This window comes from Oncorhynchus clarkii, chromosome 7 (assembly GCF_045791955.1).
Source record: "Oncorhynchus clarkii lewisi isolate Uvic-CL-2024 chromosome 7, UVic_Ocla_1.0, whole genome shotgun sequence".
Classification (NCBI taxonomy): domain Eukaryota; kingdom Metazoa; phylum Chordata; class Actinopteri; order Salmoniformes; family Salmonidae; genus Oncorhynchus; species Oncorhynchus clarkii.
The window spans coordinates 63,527,122-63,544,952 of record NC_092153.1 but is presented as its reverse complement, the minus strand read 5'-3'; positions in this window follow the sequence as shown (position 1 = coordinate 63,544,952).

Genomic DNA, 17,831 nt, shown 5'->3' with positions numbered 1-17,831 from the left:
ACTAGATGTTGTAACATTGCTGGGGGGACTTGCTTCCATTTAGAGACACTGGTTCGCAGTCGGCATTCCAATTCATCCCAAAGGTGTTCGATGGGTTTGAGGTCAGGGCTCTATGCAGCCCAGTCAAGTTCTTCAACGCTGATCTCGACAGACCATTTGTGCAGGGGGGCATTGTCATACTGAAACAGGAATGGGCCTTCCCCAAACTGTTGCCACAAATTTGGAAGCAATGAATCGCCTAGAATGTCATTGTATGCTGTAGCGTTAAGATTTCCTTTCACTGGAACTAAGGGGCCTAGACGGAACCATGAAAAACAGCCCCAGACCATTATTCCTCCTTCACCAATCTTTACAGTTGGCACTATGCATTGTGGCAGGTAGCGTTCTCCTGGCATCCGCCAAATCCATATTTGTTCGTCGGACTGCCAGATGGTGAAGCGTATTTCATCACTCCAGAGAACGCGTTTCCACTGCTCCAGAGTCTAATGGTGGAAAGCTTACACCACTCCAGCCGTTGCTTGGCATTGCATCTTAGGCTTGTGTGCGGCTGCTCGGCCATGGAATCCCATTTCATAAAGCTTCCGATGAACAGTTATTGTGCAGACGTTGCTTCCAGAGGCCGATTAGAACCCGGTAGTGAGTGTTGCAACCGAGGACAGACAATTTTTACGAGCTAGCTTTAGCACTCGGTGGTTCCTCTCTGTGAGCTTGTGGGGCCTACCACGTCGTGGCTGAGCCGTTGTTGCTCCTAGACGTTTCCACTTCACAATAACAGCACTTACAGTTGACCGGGGCAGCTCTAGCAGGGCATTCATTTGATGACTTGTTGGAAAGGTAGCATCTTACGACGGTGCCACATTGAAAGTCACAGAGCCCTTCAGTAAGGTCATTCTACTGCCAATGTTTGTCTGTGTGCTCGATTTTATGCACCTGTCAGCAACGGGTGTGGCTGAAATAGCCGAATTCACTAACTTGAAGGGGTGTCCACATACTTTTGTAGTGTATATGTTCAGGCCGACATTACCTAGTCTTCGTGCTCCCTTATACACATCCGGAATGGCAGGTCTCTCTCTCTATCTCTCTCTCTCTCTCTCTCTCTCTCTCTCTCTCTCTCTCTCTCTCTCTCTCTCTCTCTCTCTCTCTCTCTGAGACCTGAGCCCTAGGACCAAGCCTCAGGACTACCTGGCCAGATGACTCCTTGCTGTCCACCTTGCTGCTCCAGATTCAACTGTCCTGCCTGCGGCTATGGAACCCTGACCTGCTCACCAGACGTGCTACCTGTCCCAGACCTGCTGCTTTCAACTCTCTAGAGACAGCAGGAGCGACCGTGCTTCTACACCTGCATTGTTTGGGGTTTTAGGCTGGGTTTCTGTACAGCACTTTGAGATATCAGCTGATGTAAAAAGGGATTTATAAATACATGTGATTTAATCGGTATCGGTTCCATTGTGTTGGAATAAAATACTATAAACATTTGTAGACTCTTTAAAGTGTTTGTTGTCTGAAATACTCGTCCTGACAACAGTCTCAGCACAATGACAGTGTTCCCAAAGCTTGAGCAATAGGCCTGTCAGACAAACATCTGAATGCTCACCACACATGGGTCTCCTCTCCTGCTGCCACCTGCACATGGACTACTGCAGTGAGGAATTGAGGTGAGGTGGTGTAAGAATAGTTGAGGTGGTGTAAGCATAGTTCAACCCATAGAGCACAACAAGTTCAAAGTAATCCAGGGAAGATTGAGACACATGCTGAGTGAGCCAGGTTTGTACAGCGTTCAGTTACATAAGCGCTGACTGTCTGTCAGAAGAGATCCACATTATCTTCCACAACATAATGAGATTCAGTTAAATCAAATCAAATCAAATCAAATCAAAATGTATTGGTCACATACACATGGCTAGCAGATGTTAATGTGAGTGTAGCGAAATGCTTGTGCTTCTAGTTCCGACAGTACAGTAATATCTAACAAGTAATCTAACAATTCCCCAACAACTACCTAATACACACAAATCTAAAGGGATGTAAAATGGATATATGGATAAGCAATGGCCGAGCGGCATAGGCAAGGTGCAATAGATGGTATAAGGTACAATATATACATATGAGATGAGTAATGTAAGATATGTTAACATTATTAAAGTGGCATTGTTTAAAGGGACTAGTGAGTCTCTATGTAGGCAACAGTCTCTCTGAGTGAGTGATTGCTCTTAGCAGTCTGATGGCCTTGAGATAGAAGCTGTATTTCAGTCTCTCGGTCCCAGCTTTGATGCACCTGTACTGACCTCGCCTTCTGGATGGTAGCGGGGTGAACAGGCAGTGGCTTGGGAAAGTATTTTTGGCCTTCCTGTGACATCGGGTGGTGTAGGTGTCTTGGAGGGCAGGTAGTTTGAACCCGATGCGTTGTGCAGACCGCACCACCCTCTGGAGAGCCTTGCAGTAGAGGGCGGTGCAGTTGCCGTTTTAGGTGACAAGCCACATTTCTTCAGCCTCCTGAGGTTGAAGAGGCGCTGTTGCACCTTCTTCACCACACTGTCTGTGTGGGTAGACCATTTCAGTTTGTCTGTCATGAGTACGCCGAGGAACTTAAAACTCTCCACCTTCTCCACTACTGTCCTTTCGATGTGGATAGGGGGGTAAATCCCTCTGCTGTTTACTGAAGTCCATAATCATCTCCTTTGTTTTGTTGACGTTGAGTGAGAGATTATTTTCCTGACACCACACTACGAGGGCCCTCACCTCCTCCCTGTAGGCTGTCTCGTCGTTGTTGGTAATCAAGCCCACTACTGTTGTGTCATCTGCAAATTTGATGATTGAGTTGGAGGCGTGCATGGCCACGCAGTCATGGGTGAACAGGGAGTACATGAGGGGGCTGAGCACACACCCTTGTTGGGCCCTAGTGTTGAGGATCAGCGAAGTGGAGATGTTGTTTCCTACCTTCACCACCTGGGCGCGGCCCGTTAGAAAGTCCAGGACCCAATTGCACAGGGCGGGGTTGAGACCCAGGGCCTCCAGTTTAATGATGAGCTTGGAGGGTACTATGGTGTTGAATGCTGAGCTGTAATCAATGAGCAGCATTCTTACATAGGTATTCCTCTTGTCCAGATGGGATAGGGCAGTGTGCAGTGTGATGGCGATTGCATCGTCTGTGGACCTGTTGGGGCGGTATGCAAACTGAAGTGGGTCTAGGGTGACAGGTAAGGTGATATGATCCTTGACTAGTCTCTCAAAGTACTTCATGATGACAGAAGTGAGTGCTACAGGGCGGTAGTCATTTAGTTCAGTTAGCATTCCCTTCTTGGGTACAGGAACAATGGTGGCCATCTTGAAGCATTTGGGGACAGCAGACTGGAATAGGGAGCGATTTAATATGTCCATAAACACACCAGCCAGCTGGTCTGCACATGCTCTGAGGACAATGCTAGGGATGCTGTCTGGGCCGGCAGCCTTGCAAGGGTGGGCACATTTAAATATCTTTCTCACGTTGGCCACGGAGAAGGTGAGAGGGGGGCAGAGTCCTTGTTAGCGGGCCGCGACGGTGGCACTGTATTATTCTCCAAGCGGGGAAAAAAGGTGTTTAGTTTGTCTGAATACGAGACGCCAGTGTCCGTGACGTGGCTGGTTTTCTTTCGTGATTTCCTGTAGACCCTGCCATATGCGCCTCGTCAACGGTCTGCTATAGGAACGTTGCATGAACGTTGCAACCAAACATTCCCCATGCACTTCTATCCCAACTAACCACGCCTGTCTAAAGTGTAGAACTAACTTGAGCTGTTCATCCAACCATAAAGCATAGCAGGTACTTATTAAGACTACGTATAAGCATACAATTCCATTAATGAATCAGCATCAAAGTGAAAATAATTGTGGTGTAACCACATACACATCATACATGGCCACATTACTGCTATATTACGAAACCTCAAAAACATACCACTTGATTGAAATGCTAAGGCTGCGCTTGTTTGTTGTAGTATAACACTGGCAGCCATAAACATGAAGGAGAAGAGTAAAGCAATCGTCCGTGGGGTGCATGGGCGCCGTTCCAAACAGGACACCACCCAGTCCTGTATGGTTAGCAACGTTCTGCTCCAATACTACTGTGCTCAGGAGGATACCGTATGAGAATGACTGATGTTTCATTATGTAACCTAAGGAGAGCTACATAGACAGGCTTCATATTTCAAACACACACTGAAAGTTATGAAGCTGAGAAAAACTAAAAACACATGCCACTGAAAAAATCAGTTACAAAATCCGGTTCTACTTTGAACAAACAATATCTGTTCAGGCTTAATAATGAAGCTGTCGTAAAGCCTTTATGAAGCTGAAATAATAACACAGGGATGCTGGTTTAAATCCTGGGCCTGCTTTCAGTGGGAATAGTGTCTGTTCCCAGCAACCATCTACTGTTGTGCCCTTGCCTTGGCAGAAGCTAATGGGGATCCTTAATAAATACAATTCACATACACACATCACACAGAACCACACACATGCATGCACATACACACACGCACCACACACACACACACACGCACACGCACACGCACGCACACACACACAAGCACGCACGCACGCACACACACACAAGCACACGTACACATGCACATACACACACCACACACACCACACACACAAGTACACATGCATGCACATACACACACACCACACACACAAGCACACGCACACCACACACACAAGCACACGTACACATGCACATACACACACCACACACACAAGCACACATGCATGCACATACACACACACACCACACACACAAGCACACACACACTTTTCTGAGGGCTAGTAACGAGGACGGTAAAGGAATATGACACATCCCCTAACACATTGTCTCATCAAGGCACATGTCCTCACTGACCGGAGCAACCTCTCACTTTTCGCTGCTTTTCACAAACACCAACACTAAATCTATGTTTAGTCTTGATGCCAGTCTTACACTGAACACCCAATAACAAGGATGGCCTTATGCAGGATAGCGGGCCTTGCACAACAGCCTGCTAACATCATGTCTCTAGTGAGCCAAGCATGGAGGAACAATAACAAGCGTTCACAAGTAGAAATCCTCTTGTCTACAGGCCCTCATGGGCTACTTCCTCTGTTCTCTTTTACCCGACAGGGTGGAGCTAAGATTGTGATGACAATGTTAGTTAAGGAGGTGAATCCCTCTGGTAGGCATGCAACACAACATACACTAGTTAGTAAATATGTAGCTACAAACAGCCATGTTAGGAGACACCCAACTCTCTCTTTCTCTGATGTCGCCAACACAAACAGGCTCACACTCTGGTCATCACTCACAAACATGCACACACACGCGCATACACACACAAGTTATGCAAGTACGCACACACACACACTTGCATTTGTAGTGGGCTTTGTATTAGCCAGCCGCTCTGTCTGTCCTCACTGGTGCTATTTCTGTCTCCAGGCAAAGGAAGGCATTTTATGTAAGGCAGGGCCTTCATTTCATACGTCCTTATCCCAGTCTGTCCTCTTCTATAAAGTTATAAGCCTGATTTCTCTCCAAACTTCTCATTATGGGAAATTTGTTGCTGCTTGGTGTGATCCACAACATTCATAAGGGGATCAGACCTCTCCCTCGCTTTCTCTGTGTGCGTGTGTGTATGTGTGCGTGTGTATTTGTATGTGTGTGTGTGTGTATTTGTATGTGTGTGTGTGTGTGTGTGTATGTATGTGTGTATGTGTGTGTGTGTGTGTGTGTGTGTGTGTGTGTGTGTGTGTGTGTGTGTGTGTATTGTGTGTGTGTGTGTATTTGTGTGTGTGTGTGTGTGTATTTGTGTGTTTGTGTGTGTGTGTATTTGTGTGTGTGTGTGTGTGTGTGTGTGTGTGTGTGTGTGTGTGTGTGTGTGTGTGTGTGTGTGTGTGTGTGTGTGTGTGTGTGTGTGTGTGTGTGTGTGTATTTGTGTATGTGTGTGAGAGAAATAAATAAGTAACACAATGTATTTTATTCGTTTATGTAACAGACCAGTATCTATCAGCTGTTGTAAGCCCCTCTGTTGCATAGCCATATCTGGAAGTGAGTCTATTTTCAGAGCAGTGATAATGATCATTATTATTTTCATCCATGGCACATGACTTGTACTGCACCTGTTGAAACACCTGACAGGGAAAATCACCACGCTCTGCACAGCATAGGCTCAAAGACAAAGTCTTATAACAGTTATCTCACGTGTCTCTGTATCACTGAAAAGTAACATTTGCCTACTTTTTTCATGTATTGTCAGAGTTGTAAAGATTAAAGTCGTTTTTCGAGTCTACACAAGGAGAGTTTGAGGAGGTGGAGGAGACCACATCCACTTAGAGACATCTACACTGCTCTCCAATCATGACTATAGACTGACCTCTATGCCTTCCCTTGTCTATTATATATGCCTTGTCTACCTAGTATGTAAGGTTACATTTAAGCTGTGTTAGAATACCCACACAATTTACGTCACAAATAGTATGGGTGGTGCAGTTAGTATGAGTATTCGAACATAGCTTTAGTCTAGTCCCAGATCTGTTTCTTCTGTCTTGCCAACTCCTAGGGTTCTTGTCACACCAGCACAAACAGATCTTGGACCAGCCACACTATAGGTCCTGGTCATAAGTAGTGCACTATATAAGTAATAGGGTTAGATAAACCCAGGTTAGATAAGCCTTGCACTGTTCAGTCTCCCTGTGGAAAATCCCCTTCATGTGATGAGAACGCCATCTGGTGGCAGAAACTGCTCCAGTGGCCTATTTTACCCTGTTCTCTGGCTGTCCTGAATTTCATCACTGTATACCTCTTTAATAATATAGGCCTACAGCTATATGGAATAATATCTGTAAAATGTGAATGTCGTAAACCATACAAATAAGTCTCACATAAGATCATTTTTAGTTTCACGCTGTCATACTTCACTAGAACAAATGTGAGAAAGGTGGTTATCAAGGTTCGGCCATTTCTGCACTTGAGATATACATTTGCTAACTCGACACAGAGAGTCCTGTAAGAATAAGGCAGAGGCTGTGCTAGTATACATATTGAAACATACCCCAAGGTCTTGAGCACCTGTTTGCAGTCACGTGGTAAATGATGAGAGGACAAAGTCCTGTATGATATTACAGTATACACAGAACCCCCCTGTCTGAACTGACCCGTGTTTGCAATGCAAATAGGATGTGTGAATGGCTCACATAGAGCCAGCTGTTGCATTTCCAAGCTATCTGTGCAAACAGTGGGGAATCAATTGATATTGATAGCCATGTCCTGTTTTTAATCAACGTTATTTCCACGTCATTTCCATGAAATGACATTGAACCAAAGTGGCATTGACATTGTATTGACGTCTGTGTCCAGTGGGATAGAACAAAGTCACCACAATGTGTGTCTTGTAAAGTATTAGCAACTATCTTTATCTATATCATTGACCTTAGAAAGTGGAAGAACCAGACACTCATCTCTACACAACGTAAACAAAAGGTCCCCTGTGGCAGAAGATTCAGAGGGAAAGGTCCAACCTTTCCCTTCAGGGCCTGATTTAAATCCGTTAATCACTTTAAAGGACTGTCTATAGCACAACTTCTGATTTATGACTTCACCACTGTGACCGGAAATGGATCTATCTAACGTGGTCCATCGGTAACAGCTCACCATAATATCGATCTATGTTAGCCTGCTGAGCCAAAGCCTAGGCATTAGCTTTGGGAGCCGACACAACTCAGGTCTCAGGACAGGTTTAGTCATCACAAAAGCAAGGTTCCGAACCACCTCCATTACACAAACAGTGATGCAGCCTTTATTTATCTTTTATGTGAGGCACAGTTCACTGTATTAGTAAAAGCATGAGGGTTAAATGCATCCATTACGTCCACAGTCTCATCTGTTATTGAGATGGCATAACCATAGAGATAGAATTACAGTACATTGACTTGAATGCGGTTCTCTGTTATAGTTATTCTATTTCTGTGGGCATAACCTGCAGGGGGCAGAGTGGCCCCCTCTCGGAGAGACATCTCCTCATGTAAACATTGACACTACAGGGAGGACTAGTGGAAACCCAGGATGTATTTCACACAGTGAGATGAATCAGTCAGCCAGCTAACCCTTCCTTTGCTCATCAAAACATGCTGAAACAACTGAGGGTTTCCATTTAATCAACAACTGTAAAATGTCTCCACATACTGTATCTCAGTGGTGTCTTTGCAAACAGCTCAGATCCATTGGAAGTATTGGAAAAGAAAGGCAGCATTCAATACACAAGATACACATAGGCACTCGATAGTGTGAATAGTTACATCATACCCTATTATCAGAGATGTGTGCATGCACAGGCACACGCACAAACACGCGCACACACACACGCACCCCCCCCCCCCCACACACACACACGCACGCACGCACGCACGCACGCACACACACACACACACACACACACACACACACACACACACACACACACACACACACACACACACAAACAGACAACCATGTACTAGAGGGTATGGTAGACAAACATCTGACATATTTGTAGGCTGTGAAGCCTTATTATTGAGTGAGTGGTGGTATGTGAATATTTGCTGAACGGGCACCATTCATTCACACTCTAGTATAAAACACCTGGAGGTGACAACACACTGCATACACTGACTGTTTTAAACACTGTTGCATAGTGTATGCTTGTAATACACAGCATACTAAATGACTCATCTCAATCCATTTCCCACAGCTACTCTCAATTGAAGTCCTATGTATCCCTCAATTGGAATAATAAGACATATAACTTGCAAAAACTAGCAAAGGCCGTATTTCTCCACACCATCAAGCCCAAAAATACAGCATGACAAGTGACGATATTGTGCTGTTGTAATAGTTTTGAAATCCAAATATAGAAAAGAGACATAGTGTGTGTGGAGCAGGGAGCAACTCTATCCCCCTGCTCTGTCTAAATCTACTAGTGGACTATAGTGTCTCCAACACTTAGTTTTGAACAAAAAATATTTATTTAAGCTGGTTCCTTTCTGGTCCACAAACATTCTTACAGGTCACAAGCATACTCGTCAGGCCATAACAAAGTTAACAACCCAAAACACCCAAGTACACAGTAAACTCCCCCTACAAGACGTCACAACCTATGACAAACAAGAGCTCATGAAACATTCACCAAGAATATCATTGACCCAATTGCTCATATAGTAATAATAGTCCACTGCTATTTATGTTACTGTCAGTACAGGTATTACAGAAAACAATTCACTCACATGTTACTTGTCTTCCTCTTGGTTGAGTTTGCTGCCCCGCCCCTCTTCTTCTGTTGGGACTGAGAGCTCCCCATGTTGACAGGGCCAATACCCCTCCAAGGGGACTGGGCCTTTACCTGTCTGTGTGTAAGTCTATAGATGTGCGTTCTACTTTAAGTGTGCATGCGTGTGTGTGGGTTCAGTGTCATCCCAGGTCAAGTTAGCCAGTGTACTGTTTATGATTCCTAATACTGTACTGCTTCAGTGAATGACGCTGCAATGTCCGTCTGAAACAGCTCTGGTACAGTTCTACAGCTCTGACAGTTTCTCTCAGCTGGCCCAAGCCTCCTCTCTCCCTCTCTCCCTCTCTCCCATAGACTTATTGCTGCCTCCCTCTTTTTCCTTCTCTCTTTCTCTCCCTGGCCCCTCCTCCCTCACCTCTAGCACACACATGCCTCCATGCATGCACGCCACACGCACACACACACCGGGGAACAGATCTTGGTAAACATTCAGCTGGGAGTTACTGTATGCTGTAATAAATCCAGGTGGGGACAATAAAGGGAGGAGGCTGGAAGGTACAGCAGGTAAAGAAGGTAAAGAAGGTCAAGTTTCTTTGCCATAAAGAGATGTCATGTGAACATAATACGGGGTTGCGTGGGGTTGCGTCCTAAATGGCAGCCTTTTCCCTACAGTGTACGACTACTATAGTGTACTATCCATTGGGCTCTGTTCAAAAGTAGTACACTATATAGGGAATACGGTGCTATTTGGGAATCGGACCAGATAGCAGGCACACAACAACCCATGAGAGCATACAGGACTCTGCTTGATGTGACAACATGGTGATAGATACTTCTGGTTCAACCTGTCCCCATGCAGATTAGGAAGGAGGGATGGTACCATGTTTTGACAAAAATGTGAACAGCAGTCATTCCAAACATTACAGTTACAAGGAAGCGATTGTCTGACCAGACAGCAATTCAATTGCGAGTTGCAGTATTTTGACCTCACATTGGATTATATGCCTTCCCGTCTACTTGAACATTTCAGTACTTTTTGCACAGATATGTGCTGTTTTGCATGATGAAAAGTCACCATTAGTGTACTGTAAGAAAAAAGATGCAACTTATTGTGACAAGGAGGAGATACATATAACACAACATGAATGGGAATTTCCCTTACAGTTATGAATCCACACTGGATCAATACCATGAATAAAAGCAAGAGCTTATACCATTTTGTCAAAGATCTTTAAAACAACTTTGTTTCAGGATTCAAGCTCCCACAAGCCAGCAAGAACAGGTTCTGCTGCTTGCACTGACTAATTATTTTAGTTGCTGAACTAATTTACCACAGCATAATGCTTCATTGCAGATTAACAGTTTATCTGGCAGAGTTGGGCTATCAAATCCTGTTGAACATAATCAGTTTAGAAGGTGAATGAATCCAATTCATTCATGAAGAGCCAATATGGGAACAATGGGCAGTGTTAAATTCAATTAATTAATGAATTCATCACTCAGAATCTAGCCTAGCCTACTGCTCAGCAAACTGCCACAATGCTGCCCCTTGACCTGTGCATAATAACAGAGGTCAAAGTCATATATACCAGACACCTCTCTATCACACATACACCAGGTCATCATGTGACTCATCTGGAAGAGTCATGTAAACAAATATTATAGATACTGTATAGACTAAGCAGCGTTCGGCAATAGATGGCTCCTAGGCCAAAACCGTCCCGCACATGTTTTTGTTTATTTATTGGGTGGAGGTTTAGACTGTAAAATAACCAGGAATTCAGCAACAAACAAAAAAATATTCAGGAAATAAGTATTCCTACCAATAGAAAGAGACAAATTTGATCGTGTTTCAATGTAATCAAGGTATGAAATTATTGTTATTTTCAAATACAATCTCTTTTTGGGTTTACTTGTGGTCAATTTGCAGTGTACAAATGATAATTATGTACCATCCCCCCCCAACCATTCGCTCGGACATACTACATACTGCAGAGGTACATCCCTAGCCATGTCTACTGTACGGACTAACACTACAGAGATACATCCCTAGCCATGTCTACTGTACGGACTAACACTACAGAGGTACATCCCTAGCCATGTCTACTGTACGGACTAACACTACAGAGATACATCCCTAGCCATGTCTACTGTACGGATACATCCCTAACACTGTACAGACTAACACTACAGAGGTACATCCCTAGCCATGTCTACTGTACGGACTAACACTACAGAGATACTTCCCTAGCCATGTCTACTGTACGGACTAACACTACAGAGATACATCCCTAGCCATGTCTACAGTACGGACTAACACTACAGAGATACATCCCTAGCCATGTCTACTGTACGGACTAACACTACAGAGATACATCCCTAGCCATGTCTACTGTACGGACTAACACTACAGAGATACATCCCTAGCCATGTCTACTGTACGGACTAACACTACAGAGATACATCCCTAGCCATGTCTACAGTACGGACTAACACTACAGAGATTCATCCCTAGCCATGTCTACAGTACGGACTAACACTACAGAGGTACATCCCTAGCCATGTCTACTGTACAGACTAACACTACAGAGATACATCCCTAGCCATGTCTACTGTACGGACTAACACTACAGAGATACTTCCCTAGCCATGTCTACAGTACGGACTAACACTACAGAGGTACATCCCTAGCCATGTCTACTGTACAGACTAACACTACAGAGATACATCCCTAGCCATGTCTACTGTACAGACTAACACTACAGAGGTACATCCCTAGCCATGTCTACTGTACGGACTAACACTACAGAGATACATCCCTAGCCATGTCTACTGTACGGACTAACACTACAGAGATACATCCCTAGCCATGTCTACTGTACGGACTAACACTACAGAGATACTTCCCTAGCCATGTCTACAGTACGGACTAACACTACAGAGATACATCCCTAGCCATGTCTACAGTACGGACTAACACTACAGAGGTACTTCCCTAGCCATGTCTACTGTACGGACTAACACTACAGAGGTACATCCCTAGCCATGTCTACTGTACGGACTAACACTACAGAGATACATCCCTAGCCATGTCTACTGTACGGACTAACACTACAGAGATACATCCCTAGCCATGTCTACTGTACGGACTAGCACTGCAGAGGTACATCCCTAGCCATGTCTACTGTACGGACTAACACTACAGAGATACATCCCTAGCCATGTCTACTGTACAGACTAACACTACAGAGATACATCCCTAGCCATGTCTACTGTACAGACTAACACTACAGAGGTACATCCCTAGCCATGTCTACTGTACAGACTAACACTACAGAGGTACATCCCTAGCCACTACAGGTAAATACTATCTACTACATACATACACTACTGTTCAAAAGTTTGGGGTCACTTCGAAATTACCTTGTTTTTGAAAGAAAAGCAAATGTTTTGTCCATTAAAATAACATCAAATTGATCAGAAATACAGTGTAGACATTGTTAATGTTGTAAATGACTATTGTAGCTGGAAACGGCAGGTTTTTTTTATGGAATATCTACATAGGTGTACAGAGGCCCATTTTCAGCAACCATCACTCCTGTGTTCCAATGGCACGTTGTGTTAGCTAATCCAAGTTTATAATTTTAAAAGGCTAATTGATGATTAGAAAACCCTTTTGCAATTATGTTAGCAGACCTGAAAACTGTTGTCCTGATTAAAGAAGCAATAAAACTGGCCTTCTTTAGACGAGTTGAGTATCTGGAGCATCCGCATTTGTGGGTTTGATTACCGGCTCAAAATGGCCAGAAACAAAGACTTTCTTCTGAAACTAGTCAGTCTATTCTTGTTCTGAGAAATGAAGGCTATTCCATGCGAGAAATTGCCAAGAAACTGAAGATCTCGTACAACGCTGTGTACTACTCCCTTCACAGAACAGCGCAAACTGCCTCTAACCAGAATAGAAAGAAGAGTGAGAGGCCCCGGTGCACAACCCATTTCCAGCTACAATAGTCATTTACAACATTAACCATGTCTAATCTGTATTTCTGATCACTTTGATGCTATTTGAATGGGAAAAAATATATATATTTCAAAAACAAGGACATTTAAGTGACACCAAACTTTTGAATGGTAGTGTACATTACCTAGCCAAGTCTACTGATAACAGACAAGAAGAAAAAAGAAAAAATGCTTCTTTATTGAACAATAATAGCATCATGGTAGGAGTCATATCTGTCTGTGCTGTTCGTATTCACAATACTGATCGCAAAGATAGCCTTTTAGCCGACTCCTTGGCATTGTCACATCGTCACCTTTCAAAGAGGATCATTCTTCCTTGATCATTTTCACTTCATGCTCAGTTACATGTTTTGAGAACATCAAATAAGACACGGCTTGAAATTAATTTGCTTAAACTTTGTACCCGTCCATACTTTTGAGAACCGATTTAGCACATTTTTATTTTGCTGTAATCAGTTATAAACAGTGGCATGAAACAGGTTGAAAACAAAGACTAGGTACGCACAGCCTGACATCTACTGGTAGACTGAGAGAAATTTCATTGCTGGTAGTCTACAGGCTTAGTCCCTGAGAGGCACTCAATAGTTCCCACTCTAGGCATGACATGATTTCCCAAAGATCTTGGACAGGGCTTTCCATCATAATTACAAAACTTTATATAATTTATAGTGTACTTGCTTTTTGGCTTTTTAAATGTTAATAGTTGAGTCCCCTACTCATTTAGTAGGCCTCATTGCCATGATGGGACTAAGGATTACCACTGAGATAGATAAATGTGACCATGTTAAAGTGATCAAAATGTTTAAATGTGTTATGAAGTTACTAGGCAACCTCACACACAGACCAGACACATCTGGTGTAGGCCTTCAGTATATCCTAGCCAGCAGCAGTGACAGTGCAGTCTTACTCAGCGTTGGGTTTCCATTGAAATCCAGGGGACCATGAGAAATAAGGGGATGAGAAACAGCAGTGTTGAGTCAACATCTCCCCTTCACTTCCTACTCAACAAATGATAACTCATCCTCCCCAGTGCACCCAAACTGCTAGGGGAAACACTTATAAGACAACAAACTCCAAGAGTCCCTTCCACAACCACAAGTCTATAAATGGCAGGGTCATGGAGTGTCTGAGAATCTCTCCCTATAACTATTTTCTAATACTGCCTGCTGACATATTCCAATGGTTATTTTCTAATACTGATCACATTTCCCATTGTTTTCTCCCTAGTGTTACTCAGAACGGTATAGGCCTCATAAGCTCAATATAAATGGATTGAATTCAATTGATTTCAATTCAGAACATTTGTGCTAGCAGCCATGGATGTCTTCAACTCACAGGAAAACTGGGAGAAAACTGGGAGAACTTGCATTCCAGTGCCCCATATGGGAATATTCTGGGAATGTATTTATATTCCCAGAAACTGCAACTTGCTTCCCCTCCAAATGTGAAAAAGCAGACTGGAGGAAAGGATCCAAGATCCCGCCCTCTGCTCTTCTTCTCCAATGAGCTTTGAAAGGAATTTAGAAAATAAGGATGGAGGAAGAAAATATTTGACGGCTAGTAACATTTTCAGACCCAACCATATGTTGGCTGCTCCCACCCCTTTAACTTCCACTTCCTGTTCATTTGAGCCTCAGCATCAGCCTGGGGTGTGCCGGAGAATGATTTCATCTTCCTTACTGCTCCAAGGGCCTCGGGAATGTCAAAAACACAACAGTACATGATACAATGTGCCTGCCTGCAAGCTTGAGGGAACCAGTAAGCCAAAATGGAGAGTTTATAATTAAGCAATAAGGCTCAAGAAGGTGTGGTATATGGCCAATATACCATGGCTACGAGCTGTTCTTAGACACGACGCGTGCCGGGATACAGCCCTTAGTCATGGTATATTGGCCATATACCATAAACCCCCAGGGTTTTATTGCTATTATAAACTGGTTACCAACGTAATTAGAGCAATAAAAATAAATGTTTTGTCATACCCATGTTATACTGTCTGATATACCACAGCTGTCAGCCAATCAACATTCGGGGCTCGAACCACCCAGTTTATAAGAGTTCTCCACTCATATCAATTCCCTCATAATGTAACTTAAAGAAAACACATGTAAGGTAATGAACTTTCCAGCATGCAGGCTGTCAGTATTTGACCCTCTGTCTGAGCTGTTCTCTTTCTGGGGTTAACGCTGTGTTTGTGTGCTGTGAAATGGGAGTTCCACTGGGCATAGACATCAATTCAATGATGTCTATTCTATATTGGTTCAACATAATTTAATTGAAATGACATGGAAACAACATTGATTCAATCACTGTGTGCCCAGTGGGGTGTGTGCGTGCGTGCTTGGTGAGCATGTGTGTGTGTGCTTGGGTGAGGGTATGTGTGTGTGCGTGTATATTCGTGGATGTGGATGTATAGGCCCGGTATTTTAAGCCACGATTGGCACCCTGGTCACTTCAGACAGACTTTACATTGCCTAATGTATAGTGCTGTGTGTGTGCTGTTGAACCTTGCCTTATGTTGGCTACTGGAACTTAGGTCTTTGGTCAACATGTTGAAATTCTGTGAAAAGAATTTCCTCTTGTTGGACAACAACCACAATCAATCGATTGATCAATCAATGTCTGAATCACATTCTGAGAAAGGCAAATGCACTGTTGTGTGTGTGTGCGTGCCTGTGTGTGCGTGTGTGTAAACTCAATGGTGAGGTTTAAAACCCCTCTACATACTTTACATAGTCTGCAATTGTCACTCTATCCTCCAGTCCTCTCACTAGACCTCCTACTTCAGAGAACCTCAAGTTACCTCACCTTACATGACGTCACCTATCAGTCAGATGGCTTTTCTTTACTAGCAGGTTTACTAGATGCTGTGTAGCCTGCCTGTGTTAGCCTAGAATTCAATCAAACCCACACTGCAGAAGCCCAAGCTGTTGTACTCAAACATGAACTAACAGTGTTATGTAAATAATGGGCAGCCCCCACAAAAGCCAGGTTCAGACATTTTTATTTTACAACTTTCCAATTTTCATCCAAATAAGGGAAGGCCTTTTGGTTAATCAGTGCATGGATAAAGTATCCTGTGGTTTAATACGTCTTAAACATGAACACATCACAAAGATGAGGTAGAAAAGCCAAGCCGTAAACAACAGGCTTAGAGGCATGAACATGTATAAACTAGTAGTGCTCACACAAGATCAAAGACACTGGCTGTGGCTAGTTGTTTCCGAGAGCTTATAAAAAAGTGTAGAACTTTGCCACACTCCCACACTGTAAGAATAAAAGTAATGAGAAAAATGAACGCTATAATAGTAATCCTCTCTTGCTAGAAACCCCCTGTCCAGACAGATAATGGAGAGCATTGGTAAATGAGGAATTACGTTCAAGTAGAATGGACAGACTACAAAGAAAGACAATTCAGTAGTATAATTTTTTTTCCCTCATAGAATCTCCTTCCTTGAGGACTAACCCTAACCCTAGCCTATATATTATAGAAAAATATATTTGCATGTGAAAAGGTCATGGGATGCATTTGCTCCATTGAGTTCATTGAGTCATAAAGTCTACATAAGTGTTACAATCATGACACAACAGATTAACAGTCAAGACTAGCCTAATGGTGTGATCTTTTGCTAAATGACTTCACATAGTCATAATAGCCTACCTTTATGAAATTAATACAACACTATATCATCATAACCAATAAACTATAGGACCTGTCTTAGTCCAAGTTTCATTCACAGGAAACTTGGTGAACAGATGAGACTATGGCTTCAAATCATGCTTTAAAAAGTAATTGCTCTCATGGAATGTTACTCTTTAAATACAGATATTGTGATGATGATAGGCTACAGTCGTTGGTGTCTACACATGGGCCAGAGTGTGAATTTGAACATGCATGCTTCCTCTTCAACAAAGATATTGCAATAATCATAGAAATCCTGTTCTAATTCCTAATTCTATGGCCATAATAACATACGCCTATGATGTTGTGCTAAAGTCAGTTCAGAATCACTTTTTAAAACAAAACTCTACTTTAAAATATAATAGAATTAATATTCCAAATTAATAACCTTGTCGAGAAGGACTCTGCAAATAAGCATTTCGTTGGACGATGTATATGATGCATATCCCGTACATACGACTAATAAAACATGAAAAACATATTTTACCGGCAAGAACAGTCAACACAGAACTGGCAATTATAGTCTACAGTCCAAAAGTTAAATGTCCTACTTTTCCAGTGAACTTTCCGGGTAAATCAGCTATCCAATATACAAAAAACGTCAAAGATGGTGTTATGAAGTTATTTTCTTCACTATGAAAACGTTCCTTGCAGAGCACGATGTGAGCGGCAGTCCCAATGCCCGTTCTTCTAAGTTAAATCGTGTCTGTAATATGTTACACGCGGATAAATGGGAAATTAACTTTCCGGGGCCAATATGCCAGGAATGTGGCTTAAAGAAACAGTTAATATACGAAATTAATCCTATAAATACGAACACAATGTTCACCTCTCTTTGGAGTAAAAGGCTAAATAGGCGA